Genomic DNA, 15,533 nt, shown 5'->3' on the forward strand with positions numbered 1-15,533 from the left:
CTATAGTAAATGGAATCGATTCTCTAATTTCCCTTTCTGTATTTTCATTGTTAGTGTATAAGAAAGCCACTGATTTCTGCACATTGACTTTGTATCCTGCCACGCTGCTGAATTGCTGTATGAGTTCTAGTAGTTTGGGGGTGGAGTCTTTTGGGTTTTCCATATAAAGAATCATGTCATCTGCGAAGAGAGAGAGTTTGACTTCTTCATTACCAATTTGGATACCTTTTATTTCTCTCTGTTGTCTGATTGCTGTTGCTAGGACTTCTAATACTATGTTGAACAAGAGTGGTGAAAGTGGGCATCCTTGTCTTGTTCCTGATCTCAATGGGAAGGCTGCAAGCTTTTTCCCATTGAGGATGATATTTGCTGTGGGTCTTTCATAGATAGATTTGATGAGGTTCAGGAATGTTCCCTCTATCCCTATACTTTGAAGCGTTTTAATCAGGAACGGATGTTGGATTTTGTCAAATGCTTTTTCTGCATCAATTGAGAGGACCATGTGGTTCTTCTCTCTTCTCATATTAATTTGTTGTATCACATTGATTGATTTGCGAATGTTGAACCATCCTTGTAGCCCAGGGATGAATCCCACCTGATCATGGTGGATAATCTTTTTAATGTGCTGTTGGATCCTGTTGGCTAGGATCTTGTTGAGAATCTTAGCATCCATATTCATCAGTGATATTGGTCTGAAATCCTCCTTTTTGGTAGGGTCCTTGCCTGGTTTGGGGATCAGGGTAATGCTGGCTTCATAGAAAGAGTCTGGAAGTTTTCCTTCTGCTTCAATTTTTTGAAACAGCTTCAGGAGAATAGGTGTTATTTCTTCTTGGAAGGTTTGGTAGAATTCCCCAGGGAATCCGTCAGGTCCTGGGCTCTTGTTTTTTGGGAGATTTTTGATCACTGCTTCAATCTCGTTATTAGATATCGGTCTACTCAGGTTGTCGATTTCTTCCTGGTTCAATTTTGGTAGTTTATATTTTTCCAGGAATGCATCCATTTCATCTAGGTTGCTAAGCTTATTGGCATATAACTGTTCATAATAACTTCTGACGATTGTTTCTACTTCCTTGGCGTTAGTTGCGATCTCTCCCTTTTCATTCATAATTTTATGAATTTGGGATTTCTCTCTTTTCTTTCGGATTAGTGTAGCCAGTGGCTTATCGATCTTATTGATTCTTTCAAAAAACCAGCTTCTAGTTTCATTGATACGTTCTACTGTATCTCTGGTTTCTCCCTCATTGATCTCAGCTCTAATCTTGATGATTTCCCTTCTTATGTGTGGAGTTGGTTTGATTTGTTGTTGATCCTCCAGTTCTTTAAGGTGTAGAGACAGCTGGTGTGTTCTGGATTTTTCAATTTTTTTGAGCAAGGCTTGGATGGCTATATATTTTCCCCTTAGGACCGCCTTTGCTGTATCCCATAGGTTTTGGACCGAAGTGTCTTCATTCTCATTGGTTTCCATGAATTGTTTCAGTTCTTCTTTGATCTCCTGGTTGATCCAAGCATTCTTAAGCAAGGTGGTCTTTAGCTTCCAGGTGTTTGAGTTCCTTCGGAACTTTTCCTTGTGATTGAGCTCCAGTTTCAAAGCACTGTGATCTGAGAATATGCAGGGAATAATCTCAGTCTTTTGGTATCGGCTGAGTCCTGATTTGTGACCCAGTATGTGGTCTATTCTGCAGAAGGTTCCGTGTGCACTTGAGAAGAATGAGTATTCTGCTGTTTTAGGGTGGAATGTTCTGTATATGTCTATGAGGTCCATCTGGTCCAATGTGTCATTCAATGCTCTTGTTTCTTTATTGATTTTCTGCTTCGATGATCTGTCTAATTCTGAAAGAGGCGTGTTAAGATCTCCTACGATTAGTGTATTCATATCAATATGACTCTTTATCTTGATTAACAGTTTTCTTAAGTAATTGGCTGCTCCCATATTGGGAGCATAGATATTTACAATTGTTAGATCATCTTGGTGGATAGTCCCTTTAAGGATTATGTAGTGTCCTTCTGTATCTCTGACTACAGTCTTTAGTTTGAAGTCTAATTTATCTGATATGAGAATCGCTACCCCAGCCTTCTTTTGAGTCCCATTGGCATGAAAGATGCTTCTCCACCCCTTCACTTTCAGTCTGCGTGTATCTTTAGGTTCAAAATGGGTCTCTTGTAGACAGCATATGGATGGGTCCTGTCGTTTTATCCAATCTGCAACCCTGTGCCGTTTTATGGGTGCATTTAGGCCATTCACATTGAGAGTGATTATTGATAGATACGTTTTTATTGACATCGAGTTACCTTTGAAGTCTTTCTTTCTGTAGAATGTCTCTATATTTCTGTTCAATGCTATTCTTGGGATTTTTCCTCTTTTATAGAACCCCCCTTAATATTTCCTGCAGTGTCGGCTTGGTGGTTGCATAGTCTTTTAAGCCTTGCCGGTCTTGGAAACTCTTTATCTCTCCATCCATTTTGAATGTCAGTCTTGCTGGATAAAGTATTCTTGGCTGCATGTTCTTCTCATTTAGTGCCCTGAATATATCTTGCCAGCCTCTTCTGGCTTGCCAGGTCTCTGTGGACAGGTCTGACATTATTCTGATGGGCTTCCCTCTGTAAGTAAGGAGCCTCTTTGCCCTGGCGGCTTTCAAGAGATTATACCTACAATTATAATTTCTCATTTTGACTATCAGGTGTCGTGATGTTTTTTTGGAGTGTATAATCTTGGGTGGAGACCGTTCAGCCTCTAGTACATGAACGCTGGTTTCATTCGCGAGATTCGGAAAATTTTCATGAAGGACTTGTTCCACGATATCTTCTAGATTTCTTTCTTTCTCCTCCCCTTCAGGAATTCCAATAATTCTGACGTTGGAACGCTTCATGGCATCATTCATTTCCCTGATTCTGCTTTCGTGGGATCTAAGCTGTTTGTTCCAGGCTTCCTCCTGATCCTTTCTCTCTATCTGTTTGTCTTCCAGATCACTAATTCTATCTTCTGTCTCAGTTACCCTAGCTTTGAGAGAGTTTAGATTAGATTGGAACTCATTGAGAGCATGTGGACCTCCTCCCTGATAGCTTTAAGCTCCGCCCTAACATTGTGAACATCCTGTCTGGTCGCTTTCAGTTCGGCCCTAATCAATTCTGTTTGGTCATCCATGGCTTTCTCCAACCTAGCTATTGCCTGGATAATTGTTAGCCTGAATTCTCTTTCCGACATATTGTCTATGTTGATAGCCGTTAGCTCTGTTGCAGAAGGTCCATCCTCTGTATTTTTCTTCTGTTGGGCATTCCTCCTCCTAGTCATTTTGGTGGGAGGAGACTGAACAGATGTAGCTGGATGTATCAACTCTGGTGCAGTCAAGGTGCACCCTGGAACACTTCCTGATCTCCGTCTCAGAGAGAAGCCTCAGTCTGGGTGCAGAAGCTGAATAAATTCCCCCTTGGACGCTGGCAGTGCAGGTTCCACATTGCAGACCCTGGGGGCGCAGGATCTTTTGCTAGTCCCCAAAGCCAAGGCAGTGGCGGCTGTCTGGGAGCTCCTGACCGCCAGAGAGGTTCCAAGCAGCGATCGCACACTGCGATTTTGCCGCCGGCCCGGGCTGGGAGTGCCCGGCTTGCGCGCACCTCTTTTCAGAGGCGGCTGTGGGTCGGGCGCGCGTCTGGGGCACTGAGAACGGGGCGCTGGTCCGTAAGCCGCAGGCTGGGCTTTTGCGCGCCTCTGTCTGGGGAAGAGTTTCGCGCGCGTGGGGCTTAGACTTTGAAACAATAGCGCAGGTCAAGAAGCGCCCCGGGGCCTTAGTGACCCAGGAGAGCTCGATGGACGTGCGCGCGCCTCTCAAGCTTTGTGGTAGGGCTAGCGCGCGTTCTGCAGACCGGCGCAGCTCCCATCCCCTCACAGGAGCCGGAACCCACGGGCTCTGGGGCGTGCTGGTGGCTTAGGGACCAGGAGCTGGTTTCTCCGCCACACTCTCTCTGCCTCCGCACCAGGGAGGCCGTCTGGGACCGGGGACTTAAGCCCCTGTCCCTAGCTGCCCCGATTCCCACAATTTCACCCCGCGATCCTTTGCTCTTTTGGAGTGCTTTCAACCAGTCTCCAAGTTACTGCTGGTCCCCAGACGCAGGGCACTCTCGCTCGTATTGGGGTATTACTTTCCCACCGGTTGCCACTGGTGGCTCCCTCCCCCTTTTGTTTATCTTCTGATATCAGTCCGCCGTTCCCATTCCGCTTTACCTGCTCACTGGCATCTTCTGCCCCTGTAGAGATCCAGACGTGTATAATTCTGATCTCAGGCTGATTTCATGGGTGATCGGAGTTCTTTGGTAGGTAATCAGCTCACTTTGGGGTACCAGCTGAAAAGATGCCTCTTCCTAGTACCCCGCCATCTTGTCCCACTGCCGGACATTATTAACCCAAGCCATGGATAATTGAAGGGAAACTGGCATAACCCAGCTGAGCAGACCAACACTCCAAAAGAAAGGCAGACTTTGAACAAACTGTTAACCCTAAAATGATGCTCCATCTACCCTTAATTCAGCTTTGAAGACAGCTATACACAATATCAAATCTGCCTCATACCCACTTGAATTTTTGAAGCTCACATGCCTATCAAAGGGCTACCTTCCTGCCCTGACACTGACCCCCAACTGAGAGTGACAGCTGCTCTGTCACTGTTTCCATCCGCTACATGTAACAGAGATCCCAAAATAAATGATTTATATAAAAATACAAAATTTATACAAAAATAATTTTTTCGCTCTCATATATGTCTGAATGAAGGTAATCCATGAGATCCTCGTAGCCAGGCCTCTTCTACCCCACACTATCATCCCTCATGCATTCATCCTCATTACTCGGGATTGCAGGCAGGGCTCCAGCCATCATATCTGCATTCCAGAGAGCAGAATGGAAAAAAAGAATCAAGAAGAAAGGGGCACGCTGCATCAAGCATCTCTCTTTTAAGGAAGGATTCTGCCAGCTATTACATGATGCTGCTGGTTATATCCTATTAACTAGAATTAGCCATTTGGCCAGATTTAGTCACATGGTCACACCTATGACACACAAAGGGAGCTGGAAAATGTCATTTCATCTTTATTCTTAGCCACTGGGCACCTAGCTAAAGTCAGGCATTTCATTACTGTGGAAGAAGAGAACAGTGAAGAGTGGGAGAAGCTAGTGGTCTTAGTCACATCTAGTTAAGAAGATTTATCTAGGGGCACCTGGGTGGCTCAGTCAGTTAAGTGTATGACTCCTGATCTGGGCTCAGGTCATGATCTCAGGGACGTGAGATCGAGCCCCGCCGCAGGCTTCACGCTCAGGGCAGTCTGCTTGAGATTCTCTCTCCCTCTCGGTCTGCCCCTCCCCATACTCACGCATGTGCTCTCTCTCTAGATAAATAAAATGTTTTTTAAAAGATCCATCTAGAGGGCGCCTGGGTGGCTCAGTGGGTTAAGCCACTGCCTTTGGCTCAGGTCATGATCTCAGGGTCCTGGGATCAAGGCCCGCATCGGGCTCTCTGCTCAGCAGGGATCCTGCTTCCTCCTCTCTCTCTGCCTGCCTCTCTGCCTGCTTGTGATCTCTCTCTGTCAAATAAATAAATAAAATCTTTAAGAAAAAAAAAAAAGATCCATCTAGCAAAATCATTTTTAGATGTGATCTGACATGAGTAATTCTTCATGGCGTCTACCTCACATTCGTAGTGCTCAGGTCAATGCTGGATGTTAAAACCCACGGCCCCCACAGCTCAGCGGCCTGACATAATGGAAACGTGTTGCTCGTTCACGCAACAGGTATCTCCCTCCGACGGGCAGTTTTCCTCCTCAATTCCATACAGAGACCTAGACTTCGAGTTGGCCAGAATTCACCCACTAGAAGAGAGCCGAGTGGGCAGAGCTGCACTTCGGAGCCGCCACAGCCAGAGCGCCTGTGAAGAGGCCGGTTAACGCCTCTCGGCCGGAGCGGCGTCTCTCTCGGAGGCAACGTGTGCACACGCGGCAGCTCCTCGCCGAGCGGCGTCACTGGAGTCAACACGGGAAGCTGCAGCGCCGTTCTCCGCTCTCCGGAAGACGGGGAGTGCGCCGGCGGGAGGGGCGGCCGTGTCAACCGCGCTCCGGAGATGAGCGCTTGCATCGTGAAGATAAAGCCGCTTCATCTTGCTGAGACGGGAAAGGGAGAAGAGCCTGCCATTTTGCCAACATTTATTTGAGTATGAAAAATTCACTAAGCCAAGAAAGCAGATTTTTTTCTTCCCGCTAAGGAACTTGTCCATTTTGTTTAAATTTCAAAATTTACTGACATAAGATTATAGAAGAAGACACCCGCAGAGTGAAGTAAGGGATTTGGGGCCAGAAGTGGGGGCACCTCTCCCCACAGGCCATGATGTGTGGGGCTGAGGCCAGCGAGTGGAGAGGTGAGCCGGTGTCAATGCCCCGGGCGGGCGAGGGGTCCCGGCCGAGGTAGCCCACCGCCACCTCTTCACGGGAGCCCCCGCGGCGTCTGGATCTGCTCCCAAGTGGCGGCCCTTCAATTCCATTCGAGGCACACCTTGGGAATCATCCATCCCACGTACCCCTGGGGGTCCCACTGGTGCTCCCATCCTTGCCCCCGCCTGGGTGAAAGCGGGGTTCCTACTCACACATCCTGGTTTGAAACCAAGACTTTTTCTCTCTCTGTGGAAACAAAAGAAACCAAGGAACACGCGGCTGCGGTGGAATGTGGTCCGCATGCCCCGCGCATCTGGAAAGAGCTCCACTGCGCCCCCTCGTTCCTGGGGTTCGGCGCAGGGAAAGAGCCCTGGCCCCGGGGAACGTGGCGTCCGTTCTTCTCCTTTTCCTAACCTCAGAGATTCGGCTTCCTTGAGGGTAACCATTCGCCAAGCGAAAGGCTCTAGTTCCTCACGTTTCGCAGCTGACTGACCACGTGAAGTCTGGGCCAATTTGAGTGAGCGAAAGGACTCTGGGTGACCTTGGGGAGGCTCGCATATCTAGGCAGCCCTTAATCCTTCCCTTTTCCTTTCTGCCCTCGGAAATGCTCGGCCACGAGCACCACCCCCCCAACCCCAGCAGGTGTGTGGTGGTCTCTGGTGTTCCTGCGTGCGGCGGCAATGCCAACGTTGGCCACCAGGGGGCAGGCGGTGTCCCCCGTCCCCGCATCAGCCAGCGCAGACTCACCCGGCGGACGTCCCGGCCCTTCTCTAGCCCCAGCCCCAAAGGCACCTTTGGTTACGGGCACCAACTGCACAGCCCGAGCGGATCTGAGCGGGGCTGCGGGCTCCAGAGTCCTCTCGTTCGTTCGTTTCCGCAGCTAACTGAGCCCTGACAGGAACGCTGAGGACGGCCGCCGCCCTGCCCCTCCGAGCGCACATTCTTGGGGAAAGATGGACATCACCGCAGAAACAAACAGACGTGGAAGAAAAAAGCCCAAGACGTGCGTAAATACAGCAGGGCGCTGGGAGGGAGGGCCGGCGCCGGAGGTGCGGGGGTCTGAACCGGCCGCCGTGAGGTGCCGTCTGGGCTGTGACCGCGAAGGACCAGGGGAAGCCGCTCCGCACAAGCCTGAGGACGGCGGGGGCGGGAGGGGGGTGCTCCGCGCAGACACTGGGACCGAAGTGAGTGCGGCCACAGCAGCGGCGAAAACCGCACCAGCAGGCGGGGCAGCACCGGGAGAAGAGGGGCGAGGGAGGGCAGCGGATGGGGCTGGGGCCTGGCGTCCATGACCTAGTTTCCTGCGGAAAAGCCCCAGTTCAGGCGCTGGCTACAAAGGACGGGTCTCATTCGCGGCTTCTCTGGGCCAGGACTGCGGCTGGTCCTGGGAGCCTCTCTCCCCAGAGATCCCCAGAGGCTGGAGCTCTGCTCTCCTTTGAGGCCCCGTGGGCAGGACGGCAGCCCGTGCACTCGCGGGTGCCGGCAGGACTTGGGTGGACCGAGGGCCTTCTCGGTGGTGGACTGCGTGAACCTCTCCTAGCACGGCCCCCATTGTCTGCTTCTGCCTCAGAATGAGGGATGTGAGATGAGAGAGAAAGAGGGAAAGGGGGAGACAACAGGAGAAAGAGTGAGCGAAACTTAACTCAAAGTCATTTCCAACGCTTGGAAGTGACAGTGTGTGGGAGAGAGGTCAGGAGGCCCAGTCCACATCCGCAGAAGGGAACTGCACAGGGATGTGTCCACTGGGACGTGAGGATCACAGGGAGCCACTGTGGAGAAAAGGGAAAGGCCCAAAAGGTTCAGTGACTTGCCCAGAACCCCAGTAAGAAGGTGGAGCCCCGCATGAACCCAGCTGTGCCCTCCAGGCTGCAGGCTGCAACTAGTGCTTTCTCAGGAGACTCTGGAAAAGGCTGTGTTAGCAGAACTTGGGGAGGGGGGCACTTGGCAGCCTGGACTAGCATTTAACAACCTTGTCCACACAGCATCTGGGCAGAGGGAGCTAAAGCCACTGCCCTACTGAGTTCACACTTATACAGCTCCTGAGTCTACTGCCTCATTGGACAGTTGGGAAACTGAGGCCTACAGAGAGGCAAGACCAAGGAAAAATAAAGACTTTCCCAAACAAACAGAAACTGAGGGAGCTCATTGTCATCACAGCTTCCCCACGAGAAACGATGAAAGGCATTCTTTAATTGGAAATAAAAGGATGCAGATAATCATCATAAAAAGTATGGATATATGTGTAAAAATCCCAGTTAGGAGTAAATAAATAGAAGTCATATTCCTCAAAATTGCAATGGGACATAATTTACTTATAAGTCTACTTTAAAAATTTTAAAAATATAATAAACATAACTGCAATAATTTGCTATTGGATGCATAATATAAAAACATATAAATTTTAACATCAATAACCTAAAATGTGAGGAGGGTGGGGAGTAAAAGTGGAAAGTTTAGGAATGCTATCAAAGTTAAATTGTTACCAGCATAAAATAGAGTATTACATATATAAGATCTTAAGAAAGTATTAGGTACCTGGCAATCCCAAGAAGAACAAAGGTGGGAGCATTACACTTCCTGATTTCAAGTTATGTTACACAGCTATAACAATCAGAGCACTGTGGTACTGGCATAAAAACAGACACATAGAGACCAGTGGACCAAAAGAGAACCCAGAAATAAACCTCATACATACAGTCAACTAACATTTGACAAGGGAGCCAAGAACACTCAATGGAGAAAAGACAGTCTCTGCATTTAGTGGTGCTGGGATAACTAGATCATCACGTGCAAAAGAATGAAACCAGCTCTCCATCATAAAGCACTCGAAAAACTAACTCAAAATAGATTAGACTTAAATGTAAGCCTGAAACCATAAAACTCTGAGAAGAAAACATAGGGGAAAAGCTTTTCACCATGGGTCTTAGAAATGATACCTTTTATATGACACCTGTATCACAAGCAACAAAATGAAAAATAAACAAGTAGGAGTACAACAAACTAAAAAGCTTCTGCACAGTGAAAGAAAGAAATCAACAAAATGGAAATGAAACCTACAGAACTGGAGAAATTATTTGCAAACCATATATCTGATGAGAAAGGGATTAATATTTAAAATATGTAAATATATGTGTAACATGGACACATGTAAAATACATAATATGTAAATACGTAAAATATAAAATATGTCAAACAACTGAAGAGCAAAAAAAAATCAATGTGAAGATTGAAAAATAACCTGAATAAACATTTTTATAAATAAGGTAAAGAAATGGCCACACTTCAAGGTTGTAGGTAGGGGAAGAGGGGCTAGAATTCTGCTTTTATTGGAGTCAAGGATGGGGGCCTAGGGTTTTTGTGGGCTTACTTTTTATGGTAAATTTTTATGGTGGAAATCTAAAGCATGGGAAGAGAAAAAAATGAGTGGCCCATATGGTCAGTTACCAAAACAACTGAGAAAAGCACAGGAGCCCCAGGGGCGTGATGCAGGCCAGTCCTTAACTAGTCCTGGGGCTACCAATGGGATGACTTGAGAGCACCCTCTCAGAATGGATGCCTCTTTGAAGTGGACCCCCAGCATTCGAAGCGTAAGTCAGGCACCTGCATCACAAATAGAGAAAACCCAACTGTCTCGCCTATGCTACAAGCACTCTTCTTATTACATACAATTTTAAAGTTCTTTTAAAAAATTTCTTTGTGACAGAGAAAGATAGCGAGAAACAGAACACAAGCACAGGGGAGCTGGAGAGGGAGAAGAAAGCTCCCCACTGAGCAGGGAGCCCCATGTGGGGCTCGATCCCAGAACCCTGGGATCATGACCCGAGCAGAAGGCAGACGCTCAACAACTGAGCCATCCAGGTGCCCTATTACATATTATTTCAAACACTTCTCTCCATTCAATACAAAAAAGTTATCACACCCACTCCCTGAAACAACTCTTAGAGCCACTCTTCCTCCATGTGGTTTTAAACTCTGTTCAAAATGCCTTACAGGATGGACAGAATATCCACACATTGAAATAACAGTCCTCCCAACAATGGATTCACGTATCACTCCAGCAATGATCTTCACTAGGTGTCTGTTCAAACCCTTCCCTAGGTAATTGACAGAATGGCTAAAATAGCAGTTTCTTAATACAACATCGTACTCAAAAGTCCCATTACTCTTTTTTTTTTAAAGTCCCATTACTCTTATAACCATTTTTATTACATGTGTTTCAAACACTTCTCTAAATGCATTCTGAAAGCTTATCACATCCCTTCCTTGAAACAACATTATTAATACTTTAAGAACACCTAGCACATTCTTAATACTTTAAGAACACCTACACCTAGCACTATAACCATCTCTATGACTTTTTAAAAATTCTCTTAATGGACTCTGAAAAACAATCTGAGGGGTTTGAAGTGGCGGGGGGGTGGGAGGTTGGGGTACCAGGTGGTGGGTATTATAGAGGGCACGGCTTGCATGGAGCACTGGGTGTGGTGAAAAAATAATGAATACTGTTTTTCTGAAAATAAATAAATAAATAATAATTAAAAAAAGAAAAAAAAATTCTCTTAATGGGTCATAGACACAGCTACCATCCCTGTGTCCATAAATAGTAGTCTTGTCAGGGTAGGTTACATGTGCCCTCAGAAAGCCATCATAATTACATAGTTTTAGGCCTGTCTCCAAATGCATTACAGAATGTCTACCACATTCTTTCCATTAAATGACACTCCTCTGGGGTAGAATATAGGTTCCACTTTTATAAACACCTTTACCCCATGTGTTTTTGCCCCAATTTTATTGAGATATAATTGATACATAGTATAAGTTCACCTGTACAGCATAACCTGACATATATATATCTGTATATAAAATACATTTTATATAAATGTAAAGAAGGAAAGAATATATATAAAATACATTATATATATACAGATATATATAATGTATTTTTATATATTTATATATATGTATATATATTTATATATATATACAGATATATATAATGTATTTGTATATATACAGATATATATAATGTATTTTTATATAGATTATATATATAATGAAATGACTATCACAGTAACTTAACATCCATCGTCTCATATAGATACAAAAGAAAACAATGTTCCTTGTGATGAGAACTCTTACGATCTACTCTCTTCACTATTTTTGTATATACCACACAGTAGAGCTAATTCTAGTCATCAGACTGGACTTTATATATGCAGTACTACTTCATGACTTACAGTTTATACATTTTGATCACCTTCATCCAATTCTCACATTTCCCACCCATCCCCGCAGGTAAGCACAAATCTGAATTCTTTTTCTGTAGGGTTTTTTGTTTGTTTGCTTGGTTTTTACATTCCACATCTAAGTGAGATGATGCAGTGTTTGTATTTCTCTAACTCACTTCACTTAGCATACCGTCCTCAAAGTCTATAGAAGTTGTCTCAAATGGCAGGGTTTCCTTCTTTTTATGGCTGAATATTCCACTATGTGTGTATTGTGTGTACCACACCTTCTCTTCCCATTCATCTGCCCATAAAAACTTGGGTTGTTTCCATGCCTAGCTAGTGTAGATAATGCTCCACCTGACTTGGGGGTGCAGATCTCTCATTGAAATTTTGTTTCCTTCACATGTGTTCCCAGAAGTGGAACACCTGTTTATATGGTAGTTGCACTTGTAATCTTTGTGGAACCTTCTTCCTGTTTTCCACAATGGCTGCACCAAGTTACAGTCCCTCCAACAATGCAGTTTCCCTTTTCCCCACACCCCTGCTAGCATTTTTCTCTTCTTTTTCATTCTTTTTCTTTTTTCCCTTCTAATCATTCTAACAAGCAAAAGATATCTCATGGTTTCCATCTGCACTTCTCTAGTGATTGGTGATATTAAGCCCCCTTTTTTATGTACCTGATTGCCATATGAATATCTTCTTTGGGAAAATGTTTGTTTGGATTCTTTGCCCATTTTTAAATTTTTTGTTGTTGTTGAATTGCATGAGTTCTTTGTATCTTTCCGATATTAACCCTTCATCAGATATGTGGTTTACAAATATTTTTTCCCATACCATAGATTGTCTTTTCATTTTGTTGATCATTTCTTTTGCTGTGCAGAACTTTTCAGTTCAAGACAGTCCTGCTTGTTTATTTTTGTTACCTGTGCTTTCGGTTGTTTTATGAAAAACAATCCTCACCAAGACCCATGTTTAAGAACTTTTTATCTATGTTTTCTTCCAGGAATTCTATGGTTTCTTGTCTTCCATTTAAGTCTTTTATCCATTTTGAATTCATTTTTCCTGAGCAGTGTAATATAAGGTTTGTTTCATTCTTTTACATGTGAATGTCTAATTTTCCCAGCACTATTTATTGGGTGTTCTTGGTTTCCGTGTCAAATATTAGTTGACTGTATAGGCATGGGTTTATTTCTGGGCTCTCGATTTATTTCTATCAGTCTATATGTCTGTCTTATGCCAGGACCATGCTGTTTTGATCACCTTAGTTTTATAAGATAGCTTGAAATCAGGAAGTGTGAACCTCCCACAGGATTGTCTTTGTTTAGTTGTTCCATATAAAATTTTAGGATAATTTTTTTCTAACTCTGTAAGAACTTCCATTGGAATCTTGATAGAAATTGCACTGAATCTATAGATGGCTTTGGTTAATGTGGAGATTTCAAAATATTAATTCTTGTACCAATGATATGGAATACCTTTCCATTCATGTTTTCTTCCATTTCTTTCATCGATGTCTTATACTTTTCAGTGGAAAGACCTCTCATCTCTTTGGTTAAATTTATTCCTAGGTATTTTACTATTTTTCATGATACTGTGTATAGCAATTTTATTTTTTGAAAATTTGTTTTTAGTGTATAGAAATGCTGCTGATTTTGTATCCTGCAACTTTCCTGAAATCATTGCTTAGCTCTAACAATATTTTGGTGGAGTCTATAGGATGTTCTCTATAAAATCATTCCATCTGCAAATATAGACAGTTTTACTTCTTCCAACCCTATTTTAACAATTTTTATCTCTTTTTCTTACCTAAATGATCTTTCGGTATTTTGCTGGATATGAGTGGTGACAGGGGACACCCCTGTCTTCATTCTGATCTTAGAGGGAAAGCTTTCAGACTTTCACCATTGAGTATGACATTAGCTGTGGGTTTGTCATATACAGCTTTTGCGATGTTGAGATGTGTTCCTTCTGTAACTAATTTGTTATGAGTTTTTGTCAGGAAAAGATGTTTAATTTTGTCAAATGCTCTTTCTGCATCTATTGAAATGATCATATGATTTCTTTTGTTCTTTTAATGTGTTGTATCACTTTTATTGATTTGCATATGATAAATCATCCTTGCATCCCAGGGATAAATCCCACTTGAACACCGTAAAAGATCCTTTAAGCGTGCCATTAAATTCAACTTATTGGCATTTCATCAAAAATTTTTGTTTCTACATTCACCAGAAATATTGACCTATGGTTTTCTATTGTTGTAGTGCCTCTTTTTGGCTTTGGTATCAGGGTAATGCTGGCCTCATAGAATGAATTAGGAAGCATTCCTTCCTCTTCTGTGTTTTGGAATAGCTTGAGAAGGATAGCTATTGCTCCATTCCAATCTGTTTTGGTATGTTGTCTTTCCATTTACATTTGTCTCAAGATATTATTTTACCCATTAAATTTATTCTTTCATACACTGGTTTTTAAGGGAATATGGTTTAATTTCCATGTATTTGTGAGTTTTCCAATTATCTTCCTGTTATTTTTTAAATTCATACCATTGCGGTCATAAAAGATATTTGGTATGATTTCAATCTTCTTGAATTTGCTAAGACTTGTTTTGTGGACTAACATACAGTCTACACTAGAAAAGGTTCCACGTGGGCTTGAGAAGAGTGTATATTCTGCTATTGTTGGGTAGAATCTCTTTATATGTCCATTTGGTCCATTTGATCTGCAGTGATGTTCAAACCTGCTGTTTCCTGGTTGATTCTCTCTCTGGATGATCTATCCTTTTTGAGAGAGGGGTATTTAAGTCCCTTAATATTATTGTATTGCTGTTTATTCTTCCTTTTAATGGTTAGTTTTACTTTATGTATTTAGTTGCTTTAATGTTGGGTGCATAGATATAAACAAATATTTTATCTTTTTTATGGGTTGATGATTTTACCATTATATAATGAACTTTTCTCTTTTTACTATTTTTAGTTCAAAGTTGATTTTGTCTCATTTAAGTAGTTACCTCTGCTATTTTTGGTTACCATTTGCATGAATATTTTTTTCATCCCATTGCCCTCAGTCTGTATCTTAATGCTAGAATCTCTTGCAGGCAGCATATTGTAGGATTTTATTGTTTTATCCATTCAATCATTCTATGTCTTTGAAGAAGCCATCTTTACATTAGAGCAGTATTGATAGGTAGGGACTTAAGATTGTCATTTTGTTCACCGTTTTCTGACTCTTCTGTAGATCCACTATTCTTGCTTATCCATTTGTTTTGATGTCTTTGGTAGGTATGCTTTGACTTCTTTATCATATTCTTTTGTTTAAATGCTGTAGGTTTTTCCCTTGTGGTTACCATGAAATATATCAAGTATCTTAAAATTGTTAACTATTTTAAACTGATAACAACTTAAATTTAACAGCATTCCTAAGCTTTACACTTTTACTTCTCCTGACACATTCTCATTATTGAGGTTACAACTTAGATATTTTTATATGGTATATACCCAATAAAGGATATTCACGGTTATTTTTGTTTCTTTTTTACCTTTTAAACTTGCGTTGTTAGGGAATTATGCACCACCACAGGATAAGCCTAAGGAACACACACACACACACACACACACAAAGAGTCTTGCAGGGCCTGGAGCTGGTCTCCCTTTCACCCAGTCAGGGAGGCTAATATATAGCCCCACCCACTCCTGAATGAAGATTCCCACCCTACCTGATGAAAAAGCCTGACCTGAGCACTTGGGAAGCTGCCTTGAGTGGAAAGCATGGTCCACAGCACTCCACATTTGCAGAGTGAGGACGTTGGTGCCATCTGGCCAGGGAACCAGGAGCATAGCTGGGCCTGACCAGCTTCCCAAACAAGAGTTTGGCCAGCCTAGAGGCCCATTCTGCAGCCCTGCC

Source organism: Neovison vison, chromosome 2 (genome assembly GCF_020171115.1).
Source record: "Neovison vison isolate M4711 chromosome 2, ASM_NN_V1, whole genome shotgun sequence".
NCBI classification, from domain to species: Eukaryota; Metazoa; Chordata; class Mammalia; order Carnivora; family Mustelidae; genus Neogale; species Neogale vison.